The sequence below is a fragment of the Budorcas taxicolor genome, chromosome 14 (assembly GCF_023091745.1).
Source record: "Budorcas taxicolor isolate Tak-1 chromosome 14, Takin1.1, whole genome shotgun sequence".
In the NCBI taxonomy this organism is placed as follows: domain Eukaryota; kingdom Metazoa; phylum Chordata; class Mammalia; order Artiodactyla; family Bovidae; genus Budorcas; species Budorcas taxicolor.
Window position 1 is genome coordinate 94295510 of NC_068923.1, and position 27072 is coordinate 94322581.

The window sequence follows — 27072 nt, forward strand, 5'->3', positions numbered from 1 at the left end:
CTGCCTGCAGTTTCACCCGGGCCTCGCTGGGCATAGATGGTAAATAATTTGCTAGAAAGGGTAACTAGACTTTCGATCCCTGGACGAGCTGACCAGCATTGCTGGACTTTTTGTGTGTGACGCTGGCTTTCTATCCACTAGTGTTCAGTGCCTCAGTGCCAAGTAAGTTCATTTCCTCAAACTGCTTGTAAAGTTAGCAGCAGGAGAAGTCGTTTCATAAGCACTTAGCCTGGCATGACCTAACCGCCACCTCGCAAATCTTGGCTCCTACTTTTCCGCTTGCCAGCATGCGTGTGGAGCAAACACTCAGGCCTCTGGAACTGACAGTTCAGGTTACCTGTTTGGCCGATTTATTTTAGTTTCTAATGCATTTTCCTTGTTTCTCTGGCCATCTTTTTCCTGAATCTCAGCATGGATTATTATTCTCCAAGTTTTGGACACTTAAAAAGAAACAATAAGAAATCTTGGTTTTGATTATGAGTCTTCTTTTCAAGAATTTTCATTATTTGAAACTTGACTCTGGGACCTCTCCAGCGGTCCAGCACTTAAGGCTGTGTGCTTCCACTGTGTGGGTCGTGGTCAGGAAACGGACATCCCACATGCGCGGCACAGCCAGCAGCAACCAGAAAATTCAGTTTCCCTGTGTGTTATTGCACCGGAACCTGTGTTCAGGATATTTGCAATAGTTGGGAAAGAAGGTCTTGCAAAATATATGTTCTTTAGTTGTTTTCCTTTTAAGATAATAATAGATAACATTTGTTGATTGATAGATATATATCAAATGTCTTCACTAATCTGTTTTATTTAATCATCATAACAACCCCCTACCTAGATGCTTTCATTGTTCCCATTTTATAGATGAGAAAAGTGTCACAGGGAGAGGTTAAATCTCTTATCCAAGGTCACCTAATCAGTAAGAAACAAAACCAGTTGGGTATGAACCTGAGGGTCCAGGGTCCAGACTTAAGGTCCCCACGCTATTAGTGAATCTTCTCTGTTTCCTTCAATGGAGGGCAAATGAATGGAATCAGTATTTACTTCAAAAATATAACATGGAGTTTGTGAGTGTCCGAGTATAGAATTTTCCATAAAAATTTACTGAAAATATTCCAGGATTTTAAAGTAGACATAGGAAGGGAAGAGAAAAATGGTTCTCGTTGACGGTGAATCTCAGTGATGTTCTGTGAATATAATGAAAACCGCGACTTCTGTTTGTGCACTAAGCTTCTCAAAGCATCTGAGCCTCCTGCATAGAGAGATAATAGAGCAATAAATCGTAACATTGACGACAGTGATGATAGCGTTGCCGGTGTTCAGTCACTCAGTCGTGTCCGACTCTGCAGCTCCACGGACTGCAGCACGCCAGGCTCCCCGTCCTTCTCCATCTCCGAGTTTGCTAACTTATATCCATTGTGTCGATGATGCCACCTAGTCATCTCATCCTCTGTCATCCCCTTCTCCTCTCACCTTGAATCGTTCCCAGCATCAGGGTCTTTTCCAATGAGTCAACTCTTCGCATGAGGTGGCCAAAGTACTGGAGTTTCAGCTTCAGCATCAGTCCTTCCAAAGAACACCCATGGCTGGTCTCCTTTAGGATGGACTGGTTGGATCTCCTTGCAGGCCAAGGGACTCTCAAGAGTCTTCTCCAACCACAGTTCAAGAACAGCAGTTCTTCGGCGCTCAGCCTCCTTTATGTGCATGTGTGTGCTGTGCGCTCAGCCGTGTCCGACTCTTTGTGACCCCATGGACTGTAGCCTGCCAGGCTCCTCTGTCCATGGGATTCTCCAGGCAAGAATACTGTAGTGGGCTGCCATTTCCTTTGCAGGGTCTTTATATGCATAGTAAATAGTAACATAGAACGGGTGGGGCCTTACCTTACTGTCACAGGAGGAGGGGAGTCGACCTAGAGCAGTGGCGTCACCTCCGTGTTGCTGCCGCAGCTCCAGGGACAGGAGACGTCAGCCGGGACGGCAGGTCCGCGGCAGCCTCCCCGCCTGCCCCCAGCCCCGAGGGCCTGGCCCTACCGTCAGTGTTTCCTTTGTGCTCTCCTCTGGCTTGTTTGTTCTGTGTTATTGAAAGGCCTTTGTGTAACTTGGGGGTTTCTGGCTGGTTTTGCTGAAACGTGCTGATTTGGGGGCCCTCTGCCTTTCTAACCCCTGGTGCTTGTGGGTTCATGTGGACGGGTTGGTTTCAGCATGTGGGGCAGGGCTACCCGAAGTAGGAGCCATCCCTGCTGTCAGCTCGAGGGGGCCTGAGAAAGAGGGCTGTGCCCAGGGCCTGTGATAGACGAGCCATCAGGAGGACTTCATCTCAGCCCTGCGGGCCCCTGCGCTTCAGCAGGCTTCCTCCTGCCTTCCCGGGTAGCTGTGGACTGAGGGCGCAGAGATGGGGCACACGTCTCCCTGCGGGGCCTTCTGGCTCCACACTCATCTCTGCACGGACACACGGACACAGAGACACACGGACTCACAGATTCACAGACTCACAGACACACGGACACACAGACACACGGACTCACAGACACACGGACACAGAGACACACGGACACAGAGACACACGGACTCACAGATTCACAGAGTCACAGACACACGGACACACAGACACACGGACACAGAAACACACGGACTCACAGATTCACAGACTCACAGACACATGGACACACAGACACACGGACTCACAGATTCACAGACTCACGGACACACAGACTCATGGATACATGGACTCATAGACTCACAAGCAGACAGACTGACAGACACACAGACTCACGGACTCACGGACTCACAGACTCACAGACTCACAGACCCACAGACACATGGACACACGAACACACGAACTCACAGATTCACAGACTCACAGACACATGGACACACAGACACATGGACACACGGACACAGAGACACACGGACTCACAGATTCAGAGACTCACAGACACACGGACACACAGACACATGGACACAGACACACAGACTCACAGATTCACAGACTCACAGACACACGAACACACAGACACATGAACACACGGACGCAGAGACACACGGACTCACAGACACATGGACTCACAGACTCACGGACACACAGACACACGGACACAGAGAACACGGACTGACAGATTCACAGACTCACAGACACACAGACACACGGACACACGGACTCACAGACACACGGACTCACGGACACACAGACACACGGACACAGAGACACACGGACTCACAGATTCACAGACTCACAGACACATGGACACACAGACACACAGACACATGGACACAGAGACACACGGATTCACAGACTCACAGACACACGGACACACGGACACATGGACTCACAGACTCATGGACACACGGACACACGGACTCACGGATTCACTGATTGACAGACTCACAGACACACGGACACACGGACACACAGACACACGGACTCATGGACACACAGACACACGGACACAGAGACACACGGACTCACAGATTCACAGACTCACAGACACACGGACAGACGGACACAGGGACATAGAGACACCCGGACTCACAGACTCACGGACACAGAAACACAAGAATGCAGAGACACACGGACTCATAGACACACGGACACACAGACACATGGACACACGGACACAGAGACACACGGACTCACAGATTCACAGACTCAGACACATGGACACACAGACACACAGACACACGGACACAGAGACACACGGACTCACAGATTCACAGACTCACAGACACACGGACACACAGACACATGGACACACGGACACAGAGACACACGGACTCACAGATTCACAGACTCACAGACACACGGACACACGGACACAGAGACACCCAGACTCAGACTCATGGACACAGAAACACATGGACACAGAGACACACGGACTCACAGATTCACAGACTCACGGACACATGGACACACAGACACATGGACACAGAGACACACGGACTCACAGATTCACAGACTCACAGACACACGGACACACAGACACATGGACACATGGACACACGGACTCTCAGATTCACAGAGTCACAGACACACGGACACACAGACACATGGACACACAGACACAGAGACACATGGACTCACAGATTCACAGACTCACAGACACACGGACACACACACACATGGACACACGGACACAGAGACACACGGACTCACAGATTCACAGACTCACAGACACACGGACACACAGACACACGGACTCACAGATTCACAGACTCACAGACACACGGACACACAGACACATGGACACACGGACACAGAGACTCACGGACACATGAACTCATAGACTCACAAGCAGACAGACTGACAGACACACAGACTCACAGATTCACAGACACACTGACACATGGACACGTGGACACACAGACTCAGGCAAACAGACTGACAGACACATAGACAGACGCAGAGACGCAGAGCATGGGGACGGATCGCGGGTGTTCCCAAACAGGGCAGTTCTTAATTTCCCAATAACACCTTTGAAAGGAGGAAAAGTGTCAGTACCTTAAAGAAACAGCCCAGAATCTGTATGTCACCTTCAGCTGGTAGGTGTTTTGAATGCATGTTCCAGACTACAGAGCTCGATTATCTTGGAGCACTTGGCACCGTAGATCTGTTTCAGAAAAAAGGGTGAGCTTGGGATAACCAAGCGCTCTGTGTGTACTAATAAACAGAGTCAGCTACACAGAGAACATGAGTTGGGGCACAATTTGCACTATGCTCACTGAGATTAATAGTTAAAACACACATTTTTAAACAAACCTTGATCTCATCTTCAGGTGTAGAGGAGACTTGTTAATTTTATTATTTTTTTATTTAGTTTTTATTTTATTTTGGGATATAGTTGCTTTACAATGTTGTGTTAATTTCAGGTGTACAGCAAAGTGAGTCAGCTTAGACATCCACATATTCCACTCTTTCTCAGATTCTTTTCCAATATACAGGTTATTATGGAATATGGAGTCTAGGTCCCTGCGCTATTCAGCGTGTCCTGTGGATTATCTGTATACATTTTGTATATAGTAGACCATATATGTTAATGCCAATCTCCTAATTTCTGAGACTTCTCAAGTTTAATTTAACTCAGTGTTAAGATGGAGTTTGATCCATTCTAGGTCTGGCTCATAAAGGCATTCGCTTCTCATCCAGAGGGTCTGAGTTTTCTTATTATCAGGAGTTTCTTATTGCCAGTTTCTCTCTCCAGCCACCAGCCGTCTGTTTATTCTGCTTAGGAGGGAACACTGGCTGGAGAATTGAAGTCCTGGTGCCGCTGGACTTCTTCCAGCCCCCACTGCTCCCTTATGCTGTCTGTTCCATGGAACTGAAGAGAAATGTTAAGGGAAAACGGTACAAAGGGGAAAAGCCCTTTTGTGTGTTTCACCTTATCAGAGGTTTCTCTATCATGTGACCCTGAGATTTTTTTTTTCCTGTTCCCTCCCAGTGGCTGGCACAATAAATATTTGTTGAATGAACAAAGAACTCTACATGCAGTGATTGCTATGAGATGCTGAACTGGTGCCACGGAAAAGCTAAAGAGAGCTTGCTTTTCATGCCAAGCGACGGGAGTCGGAGGTGTACCTTGCCTTGCCTCTTTAAAGCTTACAGAGCATCCTGGCCTTTAACGTGCCTGATGCTCTGTGCAGCTCTCTGAATTATACCCAGTAGGCACCGTTAATCCCATTGCGGAGATGGACACACGAGCTGAAAGAGCTAATATAACGTGAAAACATGGAGCTGGAGTGTTTTTTTTTTAAGAGACTTCAAGTGTTTGTCCCTGTCTTCTTGCATTTGCTGAATAAAAGTGCTTTCCAAACTGGGATCTTGAGTTCTGCAAGTTGCTTCCGGTTTTATGTTCAAAACAGGCCTTGATTACGCTGCAGACTAATACAATTGCTTTCCGATATGTTATATACAGCGTTTCACAGCTCACTTGTGCTGCCATAGTAATCAGTGTTTTCACAGATTCTGGGAGTAAGTGTTTCCTTCTTGGCTTATTTGAAGGGTATCCTCAAATTTCAGTGTAAATGGGGTAAAAATCGTTACCTTTTGTAACTGTTTGGTCTGGGTGACCAGGCATGGTTTTGATGCTGTGTGGCGCACGTGGAGAACTCTCAAGTCTTGCGATCTTATCTTACTTGCATGCTGACAGGTCCGCCTGCTGCCACTTCCTGGATGTGGGCAGGAGACCCCGGGGTCTGGGGACAGAGGACAGGTCATCGTTCTCGTAGCGAGAGAGGCGTCATTTTCTCAGCAGTTCTTCCAAGCCTCAGCTCCCAAAGAGCAGCTTGGTGAGGTGCAGCGGTTGCCTGCCAGGGTGGGGTCACAGAAGAGGAACCCCAGGCTCAAGTAACCTTGGAATGTCTTCAGGCAGACCTGCTTTCTGGCCCGGAAGGAGGCATTAGCTTTACCTTCCAGGTCTGTTCACTATGCAGACCTGCTTGGAAGGACGGTAGAGGGGTGGGAGAGACAGTGGAGGAGGCCTGAAGACGCTGGCGACGCTGCCGAGGGGCTAACGGGGCGCCGCTGGTGCTCAGCGCAAGCCGTGCCTTCACGCGTGCTTTCTTAGCAAAGCCTCCTCCTACACCAAGGAGACAGACTGTCGCTCTCCTTTCGGCACGGAAGGAGATCGGGGCTAGAGGCCCGAATGAACTGGCTTCCTTCACGGAGCCAAAGATCAGGGGGACCGTTTCAAACGCTGGTTTCCAGCTCCAGAGCCCATGCTGCTGCTGCTAAGTCGCTTCAGTCGTGTCCAACCCTGTGCGACCCCATAGACGGCAGCCCACCAGGCTCCCCCGTCCCTGGGATTCTCCAGGCAAGAACACTGGAGTGGGTTGCCATTTCCTTCTCCAATGCAGGAAAGTGAAAAGCGAAAGTGAAGTTGCTCAGTCATGTCTGACTCTTAGTGACCCCATGGACTGCAGCCCACCAGGCTCTCCCGTCCATGGGACTTTCCAGGCAAGAGTACTGGAGTGGGGTGCCATCGCCTTCTCCCCAGAGCCCATGAGCCCACCTGGAACCGTTTCTCAGTCTTCAGCTTTGAGTTTGCAAAGTTTCTGCCGCTGCCATCTGAGGCTGTGGCAGGAACGAACACCAGTAAACAGCGGTAAACAGAATGCAGGCTGATAGATTTTTAAGTGGCCCGTGAGAAGCGTTCGTCACCTGGTTCCTACCCAGGCCTTGCGCCTGGATCTGGAGATCGCGTTTCCTCCTGACTGCTGCTTGGCAGCGCCGCGCTTTCCCTCTCGTATGATAGACATGTGGCAGTGGTACTGGTGCTTGCTTAACATGCAGACAGGCAGCAGGCCAGCTGTCAGAGGTCGGCAGCCCTAGATTGTCATCTCCAGATTTCTAGCTCTGGCTGATTATTCAGGAATGACTTGATTTAGAGATAGACGCACCTAGCTGCTTCAACAGTAGACTGGATTCATCGACGGAGACTCATTGCCAGTCCTTCCTGCCAAGTTTTCCTAATCTTGTGTAATCACAGGGCAGCGAACCAAGCCTCTGAGGCACTGATTTCGCCGATCAATCTCTGTCGTTATTTTTCAGCTTGGTAGAATGGAAAAACCATCTAAGATTTCTGGGGTTGGAGAAGCCTGCATCAGAGCTCCTCCTCGGCCACTTAGCGAGACAGCCGACCTTTCTGAGGCTGTTTCTCATCTGTGGAATCGGAAGGACAGGCGTGACTCACAGACTTGCTGTGAGGACTGATGAGGTCAGGTTGAGCAGAGCTCACCTCGCACTGGATGTGTGGAGTTTCTGGTATATGAGGGAAAATGCATATCGTCCAAGCTGTCCTTGCGTGACCCAAGCTGTGTAAACACATGTGCTTTTATATACGAGAGTTAGATTCTGCACTGAGAGGAGCCCAGCCTGTGTGCAGGACATTCCGTTTGTCTTCCAGACTCCTCTACCCTTTCCCGAGTGGCCGGGTGCCCTGCAGCTGACTTTCGTGGCCGTGTCAACAGGCTGCGTTGCCGTCGTCGCGGGGTCAGTGGGAGGCACTGGTGGGAAGTAGGTGGACGGGAAGACTCTGCTCTCTGCTCCCTCCCCACGTGAGGGCCCAAGCTCCCGTCAGCAGCCCTCTCTGTAACACCCGGCCCTCCCGGCTCTGGACACTGCCCTCCCTCTTCAGTCCCGGGCCTGGAGTTGTTCTGGCGATGGTCCTGTGGGCTGGGGCCTCCACCATCTCTTCTAGTTTTCCGTAACCCTGCTCATAGCTTGAGTGGTTCTTTTTTTTTTTTTTTAATATGTATTTATTTTAATTGGAGGTTAATTACTTTACAATACTGTATTGGTTTTGCCACACATCAACATGAATCCGCCACAGATATACACGTGTTCCCCATCCTGAACCCCCCTCCCTCCTCCCTCCCCGTACCATCCCTCTGGGTCGTCCCAGTGCACCAGCCCCAAGCATCCTGTATCATGCATCGAACCTGGACTGGCGATTCGTTTCTTTTATGATATTATACATGTTTCAATGCCATTCTCCCAAATCATCCCACCCTCGCCCTCTCCCAGAGTGCAAAAGACTGTTCTATACGTCTGTGTCTCTTTTGCTGCCTCACATACAGGGTCATCATTGCCATCTTTCTAAATTCCATATATATGTGTTAGTATTCTGTACTGGTGTTTTTCTTTCTGGCTTACTTCACTCCGTATAATCGGCTCCAGTTTCATCCACCTCATCAGAACTGATTCAAATGCATTCTTTTTAATGGCTGAGTAACACTCCATTGTGTACATGTACCACGGCTTCCTTATCCACTCGTCTGCTGATTGAGTGGTTCTTTTATGACACACTTCCTCCGTGGTAAAGAATCTGCCTGCAGTGCAGGAGACGGAGACCCAGTCCCTGGGTGGGGAAGGTCCCCTGGAGGAGGAAATGGCAACCATTCCAGGATCCTTGCCTGGAGAATCCCATGGACAGGGGAGCTGCGGTCTGTGGGGTCACAAAGAGTAGGGCATGACTGAGGGCCGAGCACCCACGTGCGTATGCCACAGGAAGCTCCCAGGAACCTCTTATCAGCCCATCTGTAATTTAAAAAAATGCCATGTGTTTATCCGGCTGCGTCGGGCCTTAGGCGCAGGGTCTTCATTGCAGCGTGCACGGTCTTCCTTGTGGCAGGCGGGATCTAGCTCCCTGCCCAGGGATCGAAGCTGGGCCCCCTGCCCTGGAAGCTCGACGTCTTCGCCGTTGGACCAGCAGGGAAGTCCCCCCCATGTGTACATTTTTGTAGTTTCTGCTGGGATCCTGATTGCCGGAGCCTGTGAGACCCTAACCTACCCAGGATCTGGAACGAGTCCTCTCCTGTCTCCTTGAACGGACAGGCGTGCAGAATCGCCCCACCGTCGGTGAACATTTCACCGGCTCTTTCTGTTTTTCTTCCTGAGCTGTACCATGTGGCGATGTGACGGTCGGAGCTGCCGTGGGGCACTCTCCCTCTTGTATGAGTATGGAGTATGGTTGGGCTGTAAGAAGTTTTTTTGGCTTGCTTTCTGTTCTGTATCAACCTGAATTCTAGCTCAGCAGCCACGTCAACTGTTTCTCCAAGATGGTTGTACTGATGCTTCCGTCTGTCCAGCTGGACTAGAGGCTCTTTGAGGTCGGGGACCTTGAGGTCTGTGCTAGACGCTGGAGCCTCAGCGTCTAGCTTAGAGCATGTAGCAGATAGATGTTCGCTGAAGAGATGGACAGGTGACTGAATGCGCGGTCAGCCTTACTTAGCAGAGGGGTCACTGGGCAGCCCATTTCTGTGCCGAGCTTGGGGTGTTCAGACTGGACTGAAGCCAGGGGTAGGTACTTGCTCGTCTAAGATCACTATTTGTACTTACTCATCGTCAGTTCTGATCACAAACATTCAGAGGATAAGAAGGATCATCATTTTAAGCCATCAGTCACAGCCATGCTGAGAGCCGTCAGGACTCATAGTGAGGCTGAATCCACACTCGGAGCTCCTGTGCATTAGAAAAGGTACCTCCCCGTCTTTAGAACACGCCGTGCTGAGTATTTTAATTCTCCCTGCACTTTCAAGAGGGAGCGATTTCCCCATCAATTTACAAGGAAGGAAGGCTAATTTGAGATGTTTAAACCCCTCATGCTAACGAGGGACCCTGGCCGAAACTGCAGCTCTTTCCTTTCCCACAAACGGCATTAAAAGTTACAGACCTGAGTCCCTTGAGCGAACCTGTAGGAGTGGAACAAGCACTGTGTCCCGCATGCTTTCGATCCAGTGATTCTGGCTCGCGGCAAGTGTCAGTTGATTCCGTCCGGAAGAGATGAAGGGCACAGCGTCTCCTGGTGGAATGTGTTAGTCTGGAGTGAATGATCCAGGGGGTGGGGCAGGGCGAGGGGCTGCCAGTTGTGCAGTGAGGCTGAAGAACACCCTCGGAGCAGAGCAGGATGGCCTCCTGGGAGAGGAGGCTCTGAAGGCGGGCCTCCAGGAGCAGAGGGAGGCTTCCGGGCAGTGGGGCTGAGGTTGGAGCTTATCCTTCCATCATTAGAGGCTTTGCATGGAGGCTCCATGGGTAGGTGGTACTGTCTTTAAATGCGAAGATGACCCCAGGGGTGTAGATGCTTTTTTGTTTTCCTTGCTTTTTTGCTAAATGGAAACATCCCTGCTTAATCACTTCTTCATGCAGAGCTGGGGCGTGTGCGCGATGCCTTTATTCTACCAAGTGGGGGAAGCACCGAATTGTCGGGAAGCACTTATTCATTTCAGAGCCTGTAATGGAAGGCCTTCGGGCCAGAAAGAAAGAAACGCCACAGAGCACTTTTAACTCTCCTAAAGTCGAGTGTGTAGCCCAGCTTTAACTAGGAAGTGAAGTGGGTTGAAGCACAGTGTGTGTGCATTGCACGTAAGTGTGCAGCCCAGTGTTCACACATCGGACGCACATACGGAACAACCGCCCGAATGATACTTGATAAAATTGTCCTCCGTATTCTACCATGATTCAATCTCCTAAATAAGATTAACTTTTACCTCAGTGCTAGCATTCTCTAGAACATAAAATTCCCTTTGAAGTGGTTAAACACTTGCTTTTCAGCGTTTTATGTGTCCTCTCCCCAGCATGCTGGAACGGGGCCCTTGGGCTGGTTGGGAAGTTGTCCATCCTGAGAAGGGCCAACGGGCGTTAATGAGGGTGAGCCTCCAGGGAGGTGGGTGTTGGGGGTGTGTGTGTGTGTGCACCTGCATGAATCCCTTGTTCACTGCAGCTTGGCGCCAGGCGCTGTGCCAGACGCTTTACAGAGATTAGCTCTGACTTTGACAGCACCGTGGAGGTGAGCGTTCTTGCCTTCATGACACACAAGAAGAAACTCGGGGTCCCAGAGCCTGACTCCAGCCTGGAGTCAGTTCCGAGGTTCGGACCGGAGGCTGGCCATCACCGCCGCTGCCGCTCTGGACCCGTGGAGAGAGGGATGTCGGCCAGCCCAGCCCCAGACTGCTCCTGCTGGACCGGGTATCGCTGTCTGCAGAGACCGCCCACCTGCCCTGGGCCAGAGGCTCGGGAGGCCCGTGCGGCCGCTCCTTGGCAGCTCGTGGCCCTCTCCGGCACACCCTCCCCTCTAGTCTGTGCCAAGAGGTGGCTGAGTCTCCGTGAGCATCCCCGTGAGCACCGGCGGCTCCAGTTCACTGGGGGTTTTCACTCATCTCTTTTCTCCTGGACTGAGGTTATCGACTGGCCCTTTGCGGTGATGGCTCCCCGCTGGTTTCTAGCAGGTGGCTGAAAGCCAAGTGGACAAGAGCACTTCGAAGCTCTCCAGAAGTTTGGTAACCTTGCCTCTTCGCCGTCCTCCCAGGACAGGAACGTTCACTTGTTCTCTGCGTTCCAGTGAGCGATGCAGGGCAGGGTACACGGTGATCCCTTTGTTGGGAGGGGGTTTTATGATGGCACAACGGAAGACCTCCGTTGAAAGGAGAGAGAAGAGACTGTTTCCCGTTCTTTCCCGTGTAACTTTAACAAACAGGCAGGACAGAGCAGGCTTTCTGTCACAGCCTGTTGACCTGCAGAAGCGAGTCCCTCCTTACCGTGTCCAGCTTTTTGTCATTTTCCTCTTACCTCTTTAACGTGTACTCACTTGATCTTCCCTAGTTGGTATTATCTTTATTTTTTTCTCAAGTATCTTACCTCTTCTAACTGTCTTTCTTTGCCTTTTTTTCCCTCTTTTTTTTTTTTCAGCAGCAAATCCTTCTATTTTCTAATAACTTTGGAAGCATCCAAAATAAATAATAGCCATTCCCTTAAAAGAAGCCTTTATAGTGTGTTGCCCTTGACAGTGGTTTGGAAGGCCTCGCAGAGGCCCGAATTGTTTTGAATTCAGTGCAGAAGTGCTTGGTTTCTCTCCTTCTTGTGTAATTTTTTGGTTATGAAACCATAGCTGAACGCAGCCTTTTAGGACAGCCGTGGCCTTGGAATTCACACTCGGCTTCTGTCTAAAGCTGATTCAAGTTTAAACAACTGAAATGTTTAATACAACCCCACTAAAAAGCTGGTAATATTTAGTCCAGCAGCACTAACAGCCCCCGGGGAATGTGAAGGTTACAGCTTAGGTTCTGAATTATCAGTCTCGTCAGAGCATAAAACCAGCACAGAAAAGCTCTTGCTTTTTTTCCCAGAAAATGAAAAAGAGCGAGCAAAGAGGAGGGGGTTTTACCGTCCAAAGACTAATGACCTTGTTTCAGGCAGTTGACGAACAAAGACGTGTCCAGCAGCTGGTGCATACTGCCTCCCAGGGCTGGGTTTTCTAAGAAATAAAAGCTTCGAATGCATGGTGTCTGTCCTTCAGAAGCTTCTAGCTGAGCTGAAGGGGTAAAAATAGTGTGCTACAAATTGAGAGACTTTATATAAAACTATGGTATTGACTTAAAGTTCACAAAAAGGAGAGATCTGGGTGAACCACTTCTAAGTTAGGATATTTTCAGAGAGGGCAGTAGTTTCTCTTGCCCTTAAAGCCCCTTTGTGCAAGTGAGAAGCAGGTGCCCTTTGGCCCTTTCCTCCAGACTCCTACCATCCTGCTCGTCCTCGGGCGCAGCTCCTGGGGAGCGGGTGCTGGATCTTAGGCCTCATTTGTCGCTGCAGCCAGGTCCCCTCCCAGGTTCCCTGCAGTGAACCACTGTGCCACTGTGCAGTGAGCTCCCTTTTTCAGAAGAACAGTTTAAATTTTTCCAGGGAAGGGGAGGAAGGAGGGTGTGACGGAACAATACAAGTAAGGGAAAATGATGAGAAAGAGTATGTTCTGTTCAGTGTATAACGTGAAGGCAAGCGCAGGAAGGTGAACGGTGTTTGTTGGCAAAGGGTGACCTTTTTAGTATACACTAGCGTTTCACTGACGTATAGTAACCAAACAGCTTTCGGTTTACTAGTTCCAAACCAAGTGATCATGAAAATTTTGTCTGTTTATCCCTATCACATCTATTCTATAGAAAATAGCATAGTATTCGAAAGTAAACAGTGCTCACATAAGCATTTGCCCATAATTCGTACTGTCTTCCTATTCACACAGGTCGGTGTTACTCTTTCAAACTGTACTTTGGAAGCATGCATCTGAATATGTGATCTATACATGGGGAGCAACTGTGTTATACTGAGTGCTAATATAAGCATTTTGTCAGGGGCAAGTCATCTGGTTAAATACAAGCCTAACCTCTGGGACTCCTGGTGGCCCAGCACTAAAGACTCCAGGCTCCCAACGCGGGGGCCCACACCTAATTCCTGGCTGGGGGACTGGACCCGCGCGCCACAACTGGAGACGCTGGGCACTGCAGCTAACACCCAGTGGACCGTAACTCAGTCCTGGTGCAGACAAAGAAGTGGAAAACCATTGAAGCATAAGTAAATAAACTTAACCTTAATGTAGCTTCTTTCTTGATAAATTTTTTCTCCCGGTTGTAAGCATAGTATATTCTCTCTGGGGAATCATTGGATTGATAAAGAATTCTATTAAGAAGAAAGGGAAAAGCTTTCAGAAACTGCCCCTAGGGTAAAGTAACTGAATATTTGGATGAATAAATTTTTCATTTCTAATGGCTGTCATGTATATAATTTTATGTGTTGCTTTTCAAAGTAGTTTACCATTATATTCACACATGACTGTTTTTTGAGGCTTTCTGGATTCCAGAGCGTCTTTGGGCCGCTTTGCCCCCGGCTGGCTGTGCCCTGGCGTACCGTCACATACGCTCCCACGCTGTATGGGCCTTCTCAGTGCTTCTGAATTTTTTTCTCAATGCACAAGGAGATTACTATCAGCTGGCTTCTATCCCTGTACTGGCTCCTAAATGTAGCAGTTCCGTCTATTGTGATGTAGTCTTTCCCCTGGGCTAAAGTGAGTCTGGGAAATATGACTCAGATATATATCCAGGAAAGGGCGAACTCAGTCACATGCCCAGTAAAACCTGTGGATACTTTCGGGAGGCGAGTTTTGTTAATGCCTAATGGCGGGCGACAGTCCGTGGGGTCACAAAGAGTCAGACAAGAGTTAGCGACTGAACCAGCACCAACAGCACCTTATGGGGGCTCAGTGGTGAAGAATCCACCTGCCAGTGCGGGAGACCCAACTTTGATCCCTGGGTCGGGAAGATCCCCTGGAGTAGGAAACGGCAACTCATTCCAGGGTTCTTGCCTAGGAAATTGCGTGGACAGAGGAGCCTGGCAGGCTGCAGTCCACGGGGTCCAAAGGGTCAGACACGACTGAGCGACCTGATCAGGTGTGTGGCTTTACGTCACGAGAATAGTCCCGCACAGGACCATTTTTACTGAAGACGAATTTGTTCCATAAAAATAAGACTTTCGGGAGCACCATCCCCATTTGTCACCACTCATTAAAGTAGAACGGCTGTTCTTGTCTGTAGAAATATACACAGAGTATTAATTCATTTTGCCATAAAGAAAGGGGTTACATCTTATGGCCCCATCTAGAAAACCTTTCTCATCATAATTGTTATCATCATCATTACAGCTAAAATGTATTCAGTGCTTAAGGTGTATTGGGCCCTATGCTTGAAGCATTTTGGGTATTGTCACATTTAGGCTGCCTAGCCACCCCCCAGGGGGCACTGTCTTTATCCCCAGTTATGCTCAGGGAAGCAGTCAGGTAGCTGACAGGTGTGCAGAGTTAGGATTTGAAGCTACAGTGGTCATTGATCTCGTGATTTTAAACCAGTGTAACTCAGGCCATTGACGTTCTGTGACTTCTGAGCCCAAGCAGCTTAAGAAGGCCTGGCGTGGTTGCTTGGTCTTTAACAAAAGTCAGAAAGATAATTCAATGGAGAATAAATTGTCTTTTTAACAAAATGGTGCTGAGATAACCGAATCAGCTCAGTTCAGTCGCTCAGTCGTGTCTGACTCTTTGCAACCCTGTGGGCTGCAGCCAGGCCTCCCTGACCATCACCAGCTCCCGGACTTTACTCAAGCTCATGTCCATTGAGTCGGTGATGCCATCCAACCATCTCGTCCTCTGCTGTCCCCTTCTCCTCCTGCCCTCAATCTTTCCCAGCATCAGGGTCTTTTCCAGTGAGTCAGCTCTCCGCATCACGTGGCCAAAGTATTGGAGTTTCGGCTTCAGTGTCAGTCCTTCCAGTGAATATTCAGGACTGATTTCCTTTAGGATAGACTGGTTGGTCTCCTTCCAAGAGTCTTCTCCAACACCACAGTTCAAACGCTGAGATAACTGGATAACTGCATGCAAATAAGCAGTTTGACCCTTGCCTCATGCCTTCTAGAAAAATTAACTCAAAATGGACTATAGAACTAAATTTAAGAACTAAAACTGTGAAACTCTTAGAAGACAGCATAGCAGTAAACTTTCATGGGCTGGTGTCAGGCAGTGTCACTGACATGTGACCCCAAAATCACAAGCAACAAAAGAGAAAAATAGACAAATTGGACCACCGCAAAATTAAACCTTGGGGACTGCAAACAGCCGTGAAGAAAGCGAGAAAACAGCCCATAGAATGGGAGAGAGCATCTGCAAATCATTGTCTGATTAAGAAGTTGCATCAAGGAATATACGAAGGATGCTTAAGCTCAAGCACCTTCATTTTCCAATGGACAGAGCGTCAGAATAGACGTTTCTCCAAAGACATGTAGATGGACAACAGGCACACAAAACCATGCTCAGTATCAGTGATCGTCAGGGGAATGCAGGTCAGAGCCACTCTGAGACATCTCTTCACACTCACCAGGAGGGTCCTAAAGGAGAGCAGATGGCGAATGCTGGAGAGGGCATGGAGAAGTTGGAGCTGTCGCGCTTCGCTGGTGGGCATGCAGAGTGGCACAGCCCTTTTGGAAAATGTCTGGCATCTTCACAAAAGATTAAGAAGAGTTATTACATGACCCAGCGATTCTGCTTCTTGGTGTATATCCAAGAGAAAAGAAAACGTGTGTCCACATAAAAACTTGTATATGAATTTTCAAAGTAATACTATTCGTAATAAGCCAGAATAGAAAGAATCCAGCCGTCTCTCAGCTGATGAGTGGATAAACGCAGTATGGGATGTTCATACGGTGGAGTCCTCCCTGACAGTGAGTGAAACGCTGCTGCTGCTGCTAAGTCGCTTCAGTCGTGTCCGACTCTGTGCGACCCCAGAGACGGCCGCCCGAATGACGCACTAATGCCCGCTAAAGCGTCGTGAACGTTGGGGACGTTTTACGACATGAAAGAAGCCAGCCCCACAGGACCATGAGCTGGGTGACTCTTTCTATTTGAACAGCCTGTAAGAGGCAAATTCATAGATAGGAGGCAGGCAGATTCACGCTTGCCTGGGCCAGGGGGGATGGGGACGTGGGGGATGATTGCTGACAGTACAGTGTGCCTCCTTTGGGTGATAAAGGATTTTCCCGTGGATTGCAGTGATGGATGTACCCCTCGATGCATAGGCTGACAACCATTGCATTTTGCATGTTGATGGGTGAGTTGTCTGGCAAGTGGATTATATTCTGTAACATCTTACAAAAAAACTAAACAAACTTTTTGGCCAACCCAATATATTAATAATATTGTCTCATTATTATTAATGTCTTAATGTGTTAACGAAAGTGTACATAGACTTTCTGGCAGCATCTGCTTCCTTCCTCTCGAGCTCTGCGTCTCAGTGTCCAGGGCGTCTCACGGGAGAGGCTGTGTTGACCGAGGAGCATGCAGGGCCAGGCACCCAGCCCAAGCCACCGTCCGCCGGTATTTGCACAACTGATCCCAAGCAAGGCTGGTGGAAGAGCTGCCCAGCTGAGCCCCCAAGCAATCCACGGAGCTCTAAGATATGACTAAGTGCTGGTTTCTAAAAAAATTATTTTACTGAAGTGTGATTTACAGTGTTGTGTTACTATCTGGCATACAGCACAGTGATTTGGTTATACATATATATTAATGTGTGTGTGTGTGTGTGTGTTCACATACAGAAGTGTGTGTGTTGCGTATCTGTATCTGCTGATCCCGAAGTCCCAGTCTGTCCTTTCCATATACCTTCCTCCTTGACACCTGCGAGTCTGTTCTCTCTGTGAGTCTGTTTCTATTTCACAAATAAGCTCCTTTGTGTCATGGTTTAGAGTCTACACACAAGAGACATCATATGGTGTTTGCCTTTCTCTTTCTGACTTACGTCACTCGGTCTAATAATCTCTAAGTCCGTCCGTGTTGCTTCAGATGTTGGTCCATTCTTTTTTATGGCTAAGTAATATTCCATTGCATGTATGTATCGTATCTTCTGTATGTATTCGTCTGTTAGTGGACATTTAGGTTCTTTCCAAGTGTTGGTTACTGTGAATAGTGCTTCTGTGAATGTGGGATGCATGTGACTTTTTGAATTAGAATTTTGTGTGGATGTATGCCCAGGCGTGGGATTGCTGAATCTTAATAGCTTCCCTGGTGGCTCAGCTGGTAAGGAATCTGCCTGCAACACAGGAGACCTGGGTTTGATCCCTGGGTTGGGAAGATCTCCTGGATTAGGGAAAGGCTGCCCACTCCAGGATTCTGGCCTGGAGAATTCCGTGGACTGGGGTCACGGGGTCAGCGGCTCTCACTTTCATGGCAACTCTATCTTTAGTTTTTTGAGGAACTCCCACACTGTTTTGCATACTGACTACACCAGTTTACCTTCCCATCAGTGGTGGTTTGAAGTCACCAAGCTTTGGGGCAGCTTGTTGCATAGTGAGAGATCATTAGACCAAGTAGTGAGTCAAATTATTGTTTTAATACCACGACTACATGTTGATACTAAAATCAAATCCCCAGCAAGGCTTTGTGGTAAAGAGGAGAATCTGGGCAGGAATAGCACTTGATTCTAAGGGGAAGTGAAGTCAGAAGAGCTTCAGGGTTGCGGGGCATGTTTTAAATGGCAGGTGAGCCCAGCCAGGCGGGGCTTCACATTTGCTGAAGCTCACGTTGGCAGCGGCAGCTCACCAGCCATGTGTCCAGCGGCCACCAGCTACTCACCAGACGCCCTGGAGAGCTGGCAGGTCGTGTCTCTGGTGACACAGAGTGACCCAGACAATCCCCTGCCCAGCTGTCCTCGCCGCACCCCGAAAGGAGAGTTGCTGAGCTGGAAGGGACAGTGTGGTTGGAGAGCAGGTGAAGGCTGGGCGTCCGTGTCTGCATCTTAACTGGAGAGTGGCGGTCGGGAAGGAGCTTCTGACTCACCGCGTCTCCACACGGGGTCATTCTGAGGGTGGCTATTTTCCCCCCTCTTTTGGCTGCCCTGTGGCGTGAGGGGTCTTGGTTCCTGAATCAGCGGTCGAACCCACGCCCCCTGCAGTGGCAGGATGGAGCCCAGCTCCCCGGGCAGCCAGGGAGGTCTGAGGGGGCCGATTCTTACATACTCCTGGGCAATGATCTCCGCATGCAGAGAAATGTTTCCTGTGTTCATCCAGCAAACACTTTTTAGGACCTGTGGTGCTAGGAAACGGCTGTCCACCCAGAGACAAGGAGCCTGGTCTCGAAAAGCTCATAGCTGAGTGGGCTGGTCGTGCCCGCAGGGACCTGAGAAGGCCTTGCAGGGAGCCCTGAAAAGTGTCACATGGCCCAGATTTGTGGGACGGGAGATTTCCTAGAGGCAGAAAGCCGGAAACTGGGAAACCAAGGAGGCTCGTTTTCCTCCTCCTCGCTCTTCCTCATTTGAGGGCCAAAGAAACGGAGGAAATAGCGCTACGCTTTACTTCGGCGCTTTGTTTTCCGGATTCCCATTACCGATGCGGGACCCCAGGTCCCACGCCGTGTGGCAGAACTTTCTGCAGTTTATTTCCAGGACCTTCTGCGATTCATTCACTGCCCTTTCACTGCTTTCCAACTGGTGTGACTTGCCGCTCTCTGTGGGTTTCACATCTTTTTTGCCATTACCCCCTGATAGGAGGTGGCTCAGTGGTAAAGAGTCTGCCTGCAATGCAGGAAACGTGGGTTTGATCCCTGGGTGGACAAAATCCCCTGGAGAAGGAAATGGAAACCCGCTCTCGTATGCGTGCCTGGAAAATCCCATGGACAGAGGAGCCTGGCAGGCGACAATCTGGGGTTGCAAAAGACTCGGACACAACTTAGCGTCTAAGCAACAACTAAACAACATTGATATGAGTATATTCTCGGTATCTACGCCTACGGAACAAGTCGCCTTCAAACTGGGAAGTTTTAAAACAACAGATGATGTGTGGTTTCCTCCACTTCTGTGGGTCTGGGGGCCCCCGGGCTCACTGTACTGTTGCTGGCTCAGCCGAGCTGGGACGCCCAGGGCGGCCTCCTTCTCACGTCTGAGAGAGATGCTGGCTGCGGCCCGGGCCTTGTGGCCTCTCCACCGCCAGCAGGCTGCACTTGCTTCCTTACCCGGCAGCCTCAGTGCGGCATTCCGAGGGGGTGAAAGCGGACGCTGCACGGCCTCCGAAAGCCTTGCCTTGGAAGACAGTGGTGCTGCTTCTGCTGCTGCTGGAGCCGCTCCCGAAGGCAGCCGGGTGCAAGGGAAGGGCAGCAGCCTCAGCCTCCCGATGGGGGACGCGCGCGAGGGGCTGCCGTGGCCGGCTCCCGTGAAGTGTCTTCAGGGCTCTGCCCCTCGTGTTCACTGTACGTGGCGGTTGTTGCTTTTCCTAAGAAGGGCCTGGCCGTGACGACGGGCTTCTCGGGTGGCTCAGATGGTAGCGACTCTGCCCACAACGCAGAAGACGCAAGCTGGACCCTGGGCGGGGAAGACGCCCTGGGGAAGGACACGGCAGCCAGCTCCTGTAGTGCGCTAAACGCGATTCTTACGGCTCATGTGGACTCAGCTGCTCTAGCCCTCTGAGAGCAACCTCATAGCTATTTCTAGGCTGGATTGAAAGACTGAAGAGGGTTGACTTGGGAAGATATCTAAATAATATTCTTTTCTGCAAGTTTAATTTTTTTATTGGAGTGTGATTACAATGTTATATTGTAATTCCTGCAGATGAGTATTGTATTGAAATTTTCCTTGAGATAATTTGCAATGTCATGTTGCTTTCAAGTCGACAGCAGCGTGGCTCAGTCGTGCCTGCCTGCCTGCCCTCTCCGTCTCTCTTCCAGTGTAGCTCGTCACACAATGTTGGGCACAGGCCCCTGTGCTATGCCGTAGGTCCTTGTCGCTTCCTTATTTGTATATAGTAGTGTACGTACTAACCCTGAATTAACCCTGATTACTCTCGGCCAATAAGCTTTCTCTTAAGGAGTTCTGAGTAGGGTTTCAGTGAGTTCGTTGTGTGCTGGTGCACTTTATGTGTGTGTGAGTGCCACGTTGCTTCCGTCATGCTGCAACCTCTGTGACCCTATGGACCGTAGCCCACCAGGCTCCTCTGTCCTTGGCATCGTCCAGGCGAGAGGCCTGGAGTGTGTTGGCGTGCCCTCCTCCCAGGTCCTTCCCAATCCAGGGATTGAGCCCGGGCCTCTCGCATTGGCAGGCGGGCTGCTTGCCACCAGCACCACCGGGAGGCCCAGCAGATTCTAGAAATAGTTGCAATCGTCACGGCCTTTTGCTGAGATCCAGTATGGTGCCTATTCTTACAGCACATTCGAAAGCAGAGACATTGCTTTGCAGACAAAGGCACGTCTAGTCAAGGCTATGGTTTTTCCTGTGGTCACGTATGGATGTGAGAGTTGGACTGTGGAGAAAGCTGAGCGCCAAAGAATTGATGCTTTTGAACTGTGGTGTTGAAGAACACTCTTGAGAGTCCCTTGGACTGCAAGGAGATCCAACCAGTCCATTCTGAAGGAGATCAGTCCTGGGTGTTCTTTGGAAGGAATGATGCTGAAGCTGAAACTCCAGTACTTCGGCCACCTCATGTGAAGAGTTGACTCATTGGAAAAGACTCTGATGTTGGGAGGGATTGGGGGCAGGAGGAGAAGGGGACGACAGAGGATGAGATGGCTGGATGGCATCACCGACTCGATGGAATGAGTTTGGGTGAACTCTGGGAGTTGGTGATGGACAGGGAGGCCTGGCGGGCTGTGGTTCATGGGGTCGCAAAGAGTCAGACACGACTGAGCAACTGAACTGAACTCTTAAATATAAAAGCATACACTGTGTACTTAGAACTTTTTTTTTTTTTAACAGAAATGTTTAATAACAGCAATCTAGTGCAGACAGTAGCACTTGTATTGTTTCCCTTGTTTATTATGGGTTTGGGGACATGGGTGCGGTAAAAAGAAAAAAAAGAAACCCATGTTATTAGCTTGTGGCAGAGCTGTGTCTGAGCCCCAGTTCTCTTACTTCCCAAAGCAGTGGCCCTCTCGTGGCATCCAGTAGAACTCTGAAGGTTCTGGGAAGAGAGGAGATGACTCAGAGGAGCCCCCAGAGGTGTTGGTGCAAATTCATCGTGCCCTGAGGAAGGCGCCGTGACTAGTTAAGCATAACACTCTGTATACACTGTCTTTTGTACTGTTGGGTTGCTTTACTCACACTCACATGTGGTTCTCAGCAGATGGGTGACGCTATCATTACACTCTCGAGAGAAAGGAAGATTAAAAAAGACAAAAGGGACTTGCTTTTCATCTCACGGTTGCCACGTGGCTGTTCTAAGCAAACAGCTCTCCAGCTCTCCTGCTCTCCAGCTGGCCCTGCACTCATGCCTCAGCAGGACTGGGCCCACATCTGAAAGCTTTGAAAGTGAGCGGCGTGTGAGTGCTCATCCAGATACGCAGGGTCGGTTGCCTGCGGACGATACGGTTTATAAGCAACGATAAAGTGCTCGTTTGCGTGACCCTGAGCGGGGAGGCCTGGCGTGCTGCAATTCATGGGGTCGCAAAGAGTCGGACACGACTGAGCAACTGAACTGAACTGAGCAGGGAAGGCTGTCGTTCAGGGTCTCTCACTCAGAAGAGAATTACGTTTTCCTCATGGATGAGGAGGGAATTGTCTTACGTTGATCTCTAAGATTTCCTCCTGCTCTAGAGTGGAATGATGCGTTTTGTGGTGTGTATATCACTGTTAGTTTGGGAAGATTATATAGTGGAAGCGACAAACAGATTCAACAGATTAGATCTGATAGACAGAGTGCCTGAAGAACTAAGGACGGAGGTTTGTGACACTGTATAGGAGGCAGGGATCAAGACCATCACCAAGAAAAAGAAATGCAGAAAGGCAAAATGGTTGTCTGAGGGGGGCCTTACAAATAGCTGAGAAAAGAAGAGAAGCTAAAAGCAAAGGAGAAAGGAAAGATATACCCACTTGAATGCAGAGTTCCAAAGAATAGCAAGGAGAGATAAGAAGCCTTCCTCCGTGATCAGTGCAAAGAAATGAGGAAAACAATAGAATGGGAAAGACTAGAGATCTCTTCAAGAAAATTCAAGATACCAAGGGAACATTTCATGCAAAGATGGGCTCGATAAAGGACAGAAATGGTATGGACCTAATAGAAGCAGAAGATATTAAGAAAAGGTGGCAAGAATACCTAGAAGTACTATACAAAAAAGATCTTCATGACCCAGATAACCACAACCGTGTGATCACTCACCTAGAGCCAGACATCCTAGAATGCAAAGTCAAGTGGGCCTTAGGAAGCATCACTATGAACAAAGCTAGTGGAGGGGATGGAATCCCAGTTGAGCTGTTTCAAATTCTGAAAGATGATGATGTGAAAGTGCTGCACTCAATATGCCAGCAAATTTGGAAAACTCAGCAGTGGCCACAGGACTGGAAAAGGTCAGTTTTCATTCCAATCCCAAAGAAAGGCAATGCCAAAAAATGCTCAACCTACTGCACAATTGGACTCATCTCACATGCTAGTAAAGTAATGCTTAAAATTCTCTAAGCTGGGCTTCAGCTATACGTGAACTGTGAACTCCCTGATGTTCAAGCTGGTTTTAGAAAAGGCAGAGGAACCAGAGATCAAGTTGCCAACATCCGCTGGATCATCAAAAAAGCAAGAGAGTTCCAGAAAAACATCTGTTTCTGCTTTATTGACTATGCCAAAGCCTTTGACTGTGTGGATCACAACAAACTGTGGAGAATTCTTCAAGAGATGGGAATACCAGACCACCTTACCTGCCTGCTGTGAAATCTGAATGCAGGTCAAGAAGCAACAGTTAGAACTGGACATGGAACAATGCACTGTTTCCAAAGTGGGAAAGGAGTATGTCAAGGCTGTATATTGTCACCCTGCTTATTTAACTTATATGCAGAGTACATCCTGAGAAACGCTGGGCTGGAGGAAACACAAGCTGGAATCAAGATTGCTGGGAGAAGTGTCAATAACCTCAGATATGCCGATGACACCACCTTTATGGCAGAAAGTGAAGAGGAGCTAAAAAGCCTCTTGATGAAAGTGAAAGAGGAGAGTGATAAAGTTGGCTTAAAGCTCAACATTCAGAAAATGAAGATCATGGCAAGTAGATGGGGGAATAATGGAAACAGTGACAAACTTTGTTTTCTTAGGCTCCAAAATCACTGCAGATGCTGACTGCAGCCATGAAATTAAAAGACGTTTGCTCCTTGGAAGAAAAGCTGTGACCAACCTAGACAACATATTCAAAAGCAGAGACATTACTTTGCCAACAAAGGTCCATCTAGTTAAGGCTGTGTTTTCCAGTGGTCATGTATGGATGTGAGAGTTGGACTGTGAAGAAGGCTGAGCACATGAGAATTGATGGTTTTGAACTGTGGTGTTGGAGAAGACTCTTGAGAGTCCCTTGGACTGCAAGGAGATCCAAACAGTCCATCCTAAAGGAGATCAGTCCTGGGTGTTCATTGGAAGGGCTGATGTTGAAGCTGAAAGTCCAATACTTTGGCCACCTGATGTGAAGAGCCAACTCAGTTGAAAAGACCCTGATACTGGGAAAGATAGAAGGCGGGAGGAGAAGGGGACGACAGAGGATGAGATGGCTGGATGGCATCACCGACTCAATGGACAAGAGTCTGAGTAGGTTCTGGGAGTTGGTGATGGACAGGGAGGCCTGGCGTGCTGCAGTCCATGGGGTCGCCAAGAGTCGGACACGACTTAATGACTGAACAGCAGCAGGATGTCTGGACTGAAGGAAGGCCAGCCTCTCCGGATGCTGGGTCAGAGGCGAGACTGTCCCACAGGGCGGGTCAGGGTCCTGCATGCATTATAGGCCGCAGAAAGGGCTTCGATCTCTACCCTAAAGCAATGAGAAGCCATGGCATTGTGTCTTCCGCAGGGTCAGGACATTATCAGATGTGAATTTTTACTGTTTTATTTTTTAATTTTTAAAACTATTCGCTCCTGTGGCTGCCTCACACATCATTTGTAGCCTGTGGAGTCGGGTTCCCTGCCAGGGCTCAGACCGTGAGGGGACAGCACTCACAGCCTCTGATGCTGCTAGAGTCAGTCAGAGGAGGGACTCACGGGGCGCCCTTGTGCGGATGCGGGTGAAGCCTGTGCCCGGGGGGCTGTCTGCAGGTGGAGCAAAGACAGGACCCGGGCGTGAGCCGTGCCGTCGGCGAGGGCCCCTAAAGGAGTCACTCAGGTCACTGCCTTAGTTCAGGCTGCGTTAGCAAAAACCGCTCTAGACTGGATGGCTTAAATAATACACAGCGTTCCTCACTGTCTGGAGCCTGGGAAGTGCAAGGCCTAGGTGCCGGCCTACGTCACACGCGCTGGGACACCTCGGTGCACAGAGGTCTTGTCAGTGTGTGCTCACAGAGGGCAAGGCGCAGCGGCCCCTTCTCCTAGAAACAGTCATCGTAGCGTGGGCCTGTAGGGGGGTACAGTCTGCCACCCCAAATGTCTCTTTGGTATAGATTATTTGGGGCTAAAAACAATCAGAGCCCAGAAGGACTCCAGAGGAAAATTTGACCTTTGACCTAAACAAATGTGGACGGAGGACTGGTTGCAGGAAAGGAGCGATCAACGCGGATGACTCGGGTCTGAGCTCCGCGCGCGGACAGACAGGGAGGAGATAACTCGGGTCTGAGGCCGCGCGTGGACGGGGACGAGATAACTCGGGTCTGAGCTCCGCGCGGACGGGGAAGAGATAACTCGGGTCTGAGGCCGCGCGTGGACGGGGAGGAAATAACTCGCGTCTGAGCTCCGCGCGCGGACAGACGGGGAGGAGATAACTCGGGTCTGAGGCCGCGCGTGGACGGGGACGAGATAACTCGGGTCTGAGCTCCGCGCGGACGGGGAAGAGATAACTCGGGTCTGAGGCCGCGCGTGGACGGGGAGGAAATAACTCGCGTCTGAGCTCCGCGCGCGGACAGACGGGGAGGAGATAACTCGGGTCTGAGCTCCGCGCGGACAGACGGGGAGGAGATAACTCGGGTCTGAGGCCGCGCGTGGACGGGGACGAGATAACTCGGGTCTGAGGCCGCGCGTGGACGGGGAGGAAATAACTCGCGTCTGAGCTCCGCGCGCGGACAGACGGGGAGGAGATAACTCGGGTCTGAGCTCCGCGCGGACACGGAGGAGATAACTCGGGTCTGAGCTCCGCGCGTGGACGGGGACGAGATAACTCGGGTCTGAGGCCGCGCGTGGACGGGGACGAGATAACTCGGGTCTGAGCTCCGCGCGCGGACGGGGAGGAGATAACTCCCGTCTGAGCTCCGTGCGGACGGGGAGGGGATACCTCGGGTCTGAGCTCCGCGCGCGCGGACTGGGAGGCACCCCAGGAAGGCTGTCGTTCAGACTGCTGTGTCCCGTCGTTTCTGCGTGCCACAGCAAACATTTCTTTCCCAAACGTTGCTTTTCGTCCTCGTCCGACTCTCTGTCTTCCTCTTTGAGGTCCTCAGCCACTACCCCCAACACCCTCTTTTGACTTTGGTGGTGTTTACGGTCAGGGTTTCGCTCGTTTGGGTGAGTTACTCAGTTACCCTGTGTCTCTCCCCCGTGCGTGTTACTTAACTTTTGTATAACTTGGTCCTGTTGATCCGTCTCATGGCAGTTTAATTCACAGACCAGCCAGAAGAAACTACAAGGGTACAGGAAAATTTCTTCCTCCCTAACAGAGCTCCGCACTCATGAAATAATAGCGTCCCCGAATCCCCGTCTTAAATTGTACCGCATTTGTTGTTAGTGTTTCAATATATATGAAATTTGGGAAGAGACAAACATTAAGTCCATAGCAAGTAATCCAGTGATTTGGGAAAAGCAATCATGCCTTTAGGAAAGAAAGAGACTTGTTTTAGAAAGGGTGCAGTTTGGTTAGTAACTCCCTTTCAAGAAGGCTAAATTGAACACCAAGCTTCCCAGGTGGCGCAGACGCACAGAATCCACCAGCTGCTAGTGGAGCCTCGAGACGTGGGTCCAATCCCTGGGTCAGGAAGCTCCCCTGGAGAAGGAAATGGCAAGCCACCCCAATATCCTTGCCTGGAAAACCCCATGGTCAGAGGAGCCAGGCTGGCTATAGTCCATGGGGTCACAAAGAGTCAGACATGGCTGAGCAGCTGACCACACGGGCGCAAGCGGACTGCAGTCTGCTAAAGCTAGAGTTTCGGATTGCACTTCCAGTGTTCTCACCTGTCACCAGGAAAAGATGCCCCTTGTTCCCTTCGGAAGCAGCTCCTTGTCTTCACAGTTGCGTTTGGGGCAGCACACAGCAGCCACATCTGTCTGTCTGAGAGGCTCGCTGTGATGCTTCAGGGAAGCCTGTGCTGTGGGATTTCAGTTGAGTGATCTTCCTTTTGTGCAGGTTTCTTTTTCTTTTTTAAA

General features: G+C 49.9%; 1 protein-coding gene across 2 annotated transcripts in view; it reads left to right on the plus strand.

The window, feature by feature from the left end:
• DEPTOR (DEP domain containing MTOR interacting protein) overlaps positions 1-27072 on the plus strand; it is a 162973-nt gene that overhangs the window by 54579 nt on the left and 81322 nt on the right. The window lies entirely within an intron of this gene.